At 38.8% G+C, this 4,863-nt stretch overlaps 1 long non-coding RNA gene across 1 annotated transcript; it reads left to right on the plus strand.

Moving 5' to 3' along the window:
• The first annotated feature begins 1,295 nt into the window (after window positions 1-1,295).
• On the plus strand, window positions 1,296-3,998 carry LOC123596916. Its single transcript, XR_006711881.1, has 2 exons — window positions 1,296-1,543; window positions 3,839-3,998. It is a non-coding gene; the product is annotated as an uncharacterized LOC123596916 (long non-coding RNA).
• Window positions 3,999-4,863: the final 865 nt, after the last annotated feature.

Raw genomic sequence — 4,863 nt, forward strand, 5'->3', positions numbered from 1 at the left:
AAGACAGAGGCTGGTGTGACTGGAGTGAGGTAAAGAGGAGGGTACTGTAAAATACATAGGAGGGGCAGGGCCATGGGGAGTTTTGTAAAATCTGGGGGAAAGTTTGGATTTTACTCCGATACAATAGAATGCCATTGGAAGGTTTTTAATAAGAGAGTACCATGAGAAAAATCTCTGTTTAACAATGGTATCTGACAGCTGTGTGGAGAATATATTTGAGAGGTACTTCAACTGAAGAAATAAAGATACAGATTAGGGAACTATTTCAGTAATTCAGGTCAGAAATGTTGAACAAAAATGTGTTTTGTAGGTAGGACCATCAGTATTTGCTCAAGATGACCCCAGACTCTGACTTTGGATGGAAAATGACTGTGCCATTTCCCAAAGTGGGGACTACTGGGTGAGGTCAGGTAGATGGAGGTGGCAGTGGGATTAGGGAAAGCATTGAGAATTCCATTTTGTATGAGTTCTCCAACTGCAATTGGGTGTTCAAGTCTGAGGCTGAGAATCAAAGTCTAGACTAGAGATATAAATTTGGGAATTTCCAGTATATAGAAGGTATTTAAATTAATGTGAATAGAATTTACTTTCACTCTAACTTAGCCTCTAATGAAGAAGAAAGAGGGACCAGAAAGGAGTTTTAATTATGCCCATATGTTTTGGTTGAGAGAAGGGGAGGAACCCATGAATTACACCATGCAGGAGAGGCTGAAGAAAAGTGACACAGTGGGAATTGTGAAGAAGTAGGTTTTAGGAAAGAGAGTACTCAATTAGTATTTTTTTTTAATTTTTTTTTAACGTTTATTTATTTTTGAGACAGAGAGAGACAGAGCATGAACAGGGAAGGGGCAGAGAGAGAGGGAGACACAGAATCTGAAACAGGCTCCAGGCTCTGGGCTGTCAGCACAGAGCCCGACGCGGGGCTCAAACCCACGGACCGTGATATCATGACCTGAGCTGAAGTCGGACGCTTAACCGACTGAGCCACCCAGGCGCCCCAGTACTCAATTAATATTAAACATGTTAGAAATTGTAGTGCAGGAGAGACACTTTGTAACAACTAGAAAAAATAAAAATTTTAACCTTTTCTTCCCACTTATCCATTATTTGTAATCAATATTCATATTAAAAGCTTTCCCTGTACATATAGACTAATAAAGTACCTGTGTCATCATCATACTCACCCACATTTCATATATATTCACACAGATTCTGGACCTTGCAATAATTTGAATTCCAAAATTCAAGTTCCCTGTTCTGTTCAAGTGTTATACCCAGACAATCATGCCCCTCCCCCCACCCTCTACTCCAGAATTCTGAGCCCTAGCTCAGTGGGTTCCTTGGAAAGATAGCATGGCCATTTTTGCTGGCTGAATAGGCCTGAGGAGATGAAGAGAAGGTCAAGATTTGTGGCACAAAAGAGGGACCGGGGACACACAATTCAAATGGGCTTTATATTGCAGACATCATAACTCAGAGGGATCAGAGGAGAAAGACAGCAGTGAAGGAAAGGAGCTGACTGAATTCTCTCCAACTCTGTAAAGTAGGTTTTATTTTTGTGGGTTAGTTAAATCTAAATCTTAGTAAGAGAGTATAATACACTGTGAGTAAGAATCAATTAAACAGAATCTCCCTTGAGAAACAACAAACACAAGGGTTGCCAGAGAACAGCAGGAGAGACCATTTTAGGGAATATTTCAGCCAGGAAGTTGTATTCTCTCCACCATGGATTTGAGGAGTCTATAAAACTCCACCCAGCACAGCAGAAAAGATAAAGAAGGCATTCTCCCAGATTACAGTAATGTAAAACCTTCAGCTTCAGCATGAATATGTGAAGTAGAAAATGGGTGGGGTGGGGGTTGGGCACTTACAGAAACACAGCTGATGAAAACTCTATGTTTATGTCTAAATTGTGAACAATTGGTTACAGACTGAGAATTCATGCCTGTAACATGTCCACTGTTTGGCAGGAAAGTGATCCCTTTCTCCATAGATTAGCATGTGACACAGAAGACACTGACAGGGGACCCAGAACTGGAGTGACCTTGGAAGAAGGTGACCTGAACAGGAACCAGTATAGCCACATTGCCTTGACCACACCTTCCCAAGGGTTATACAAGTGTCTCTGTGAGGAGGGACAAACATTGAACTCCAAAAATGGTGGGAAAGAGTTCTAAAACAACAAGTCACGAGCTGTTATAAGTTATAAAACCACAAGGGAACCTACAGAATGTCAGAGGAGGAAGGCGAAACATAAAGGGGACCCTAAAGATGCAAATGACAAACTTCAGAACCAGCTTTTTATTTTGTATGTACATGCTGATGTGTACTTTGTTCTAGTTCCAAAAAGATAGGGAAGTATTTTTAAATTTTGGTTAATGCTCCCCACTTCGTTTTCCTCCCCCATATAATCTATTCCTTAAATCTTCCAGGGTCAAGGAGACCTAGAGAAACTATGTGATCGAATATTTGATTCAGGGAAAAATTAAACTTAGCAATACAGTTAGAAGTTTATAATTCAGGCAGCCATGATAATTACATTACTTGTTGATACTGACGACTTGGCTGAAGCTTCTCCTCTCCAACTTTTTGTAGCGGACAGAGAATTCATGACCCAGCTGGTTAGGGTATCTTGTTTGAGGGCTTTCACTCCAGCCTATCAGCTGATAGAATGCTGGAGATATTAGACCACCTCTGGGATTCTTTTTCAGCCTTGTTCCCTGAAACAAGAATCAAAAACACATATATAGGAGAATGAGGGACCCTAGGATCCAGGGCTAAAGTGTAATGTAATAACATGAGTGAATGACCCAAAGCATGAATCTTCTCATTATGTTTCTAGCTCTATAAAAAGTAAATGGCTACAATCCTACATTGGACACTAGATCACTGCAGGGCTGAAAACAATGTTTTATTGGCATAAGATTATGTATTTAACAAAAGAAAGGTTTTTTTGAGTAGAAAGTAGAGGGTGACATCGACTATTTGGATTATCTAGCTACATTGCTTCAAGATGAGCTTTTTCCCCCTACATCTTATCAAATCCTTTTGAGTTAATTTGTATTATATTAACAAATATTCTAATGATAAGCCACTTTAGTAAAACAATTAAGTTGTGCTATCAGGACAAATACAAACAAGTAAAATCATGCTGACCTTTTTTGTTAGCTACATAATTTGTTGACATTCCCCTTGGCTTTAGAAGTCTGTTTAGTAATTGATATCTGAAATGAAGTCTGCACTAAACAAGGGGAAAAAGAATGGAAAAATGTCTTTTGAAGTTAAGTACTGTTAATGGTCTGGATTTCAAGGCAGTTTCTTTAATTAATTGTGTGCCTGTACAATCTGATTACATTGATTACGAAACATTACTTGTTTTACTCCTTGTCCTGTGATATCTATCTATCCATCTATCTACAAATATATATATATATACACATATATATTATATGTGTAATCTATCTACAAATATATATATATATATATACACATATATATTTGTGTATACGTATAGCTCTGTATCTCTTTCTTTCTCTCCTTCTCTCTCCTGAGTTGAATTCTGATGTTCTTTCTATATTTGCCAAAGGTATAAAAGAGAGAAATGCCCTAAAAGTATATATTTTTTGTACATAATTTTTTTCCTAATGGCTCAAAAAGTGTGTAGGTGGAGGATTTGGTTTTACCCTGAATGAATCATATCTTTAGAATCAACTAGTTCCTAGTGGAAATGATTGTGGGGGATTATTCTCATTTTTACATGCTGAATCTACTGTTCTAGAAGCTCTGGGCTGATTCCCAACTTAGTCGCTGACTCATTAGCTGTTATTTTCCCCCACAGGATGTGAGGAGGTGGTATGTCTGGAAGCCATGAACATCCCTAAAGCATCACCCCACCTAACCCCAGGACATAGATTGAGTTTTCTGCAGTACATGGCAAGGACTGGCCCTGTATTTCGTCTATTCCTTCTGGAAGCTGAAATAATAAACCATTGTGAGGATGGGTGTAATCGCTTCCTCTTCAACACAGTTAGATAGTCTGTTGCTAAATATTCTATCCTCCTGCCTGTAGTTCATCTCATTTATTCCCTCTTTTCTACAATTAGCATATTGGTAAACTTTTGTATGTAGTAGAAAGCATGTCGGAATTATGTGCACGTATAGAGTAAGAAGCTTATAGTCCTTGGAACAGGTAGAAACCTGAACTGAAAAGAGTCTGTAAAAGATCTGTATTTTGACCTTCTGGAGTGATTGTAACGGGTGAATTGTGCCCGCCAACCCGCCCCCCCCCCCATTCATAGGTTCAAGTCCTAACTCCTGTATCATAGAATGTGACTGTTTGGAGATGGGGCCCTAAAAGAGGTAACTAATGTCATATGGGTGGGCACTAATCTAATCTGACTGGTGTCCTTATGAGGTGAGGAAATCTGATTATGGGGGTGTGGATATCTTTTCACGTTAGCATTTTCACTTCCTTTGTATATATTCCCCAAAGTGGAATTGTTGGATATTAGAGTTCTACTTCTGTTTTTTCATAGTGGCTGCATCAGTTTACAATCCCATCAACAGTGCACTGCACCCCTATGTTTAAAGCAGTATTATGTACAACAGCCAAGATATGGAAACAACCTAAATGTCCACTGATGGATGAATGGTTAAAAAGGTTGTGCTATACAACACACACACACACACACACACACACACACACACACACACAGTGAAACATTATTCAGACATAAAAAAAAAAATGAGGACAGCCTACATTTGCAACAACATGGACCTTGAAGGCATCAATGATAAATGAAATAAATCAGAGAGAGAAAGACAAATACTGTATGATCTCACCTTATGTGGAATCAAAAACAA

Source organism: Leopardus geoffroyi, chromosome C1 (assembly GCF_018350155.1).
Source record: "Leopardus geoffroyi isolate Oge1 chromosome C1, O.geoffroyi_Oge1_pat1.0, whole genome shotgun sequence".
Classification (NCBI taxonomy): Eukaryota; Metazoa; Chordata; class Mammalia; order Carnivora; family Felidae; genus Leopardus; species Leopardus geoffroyi.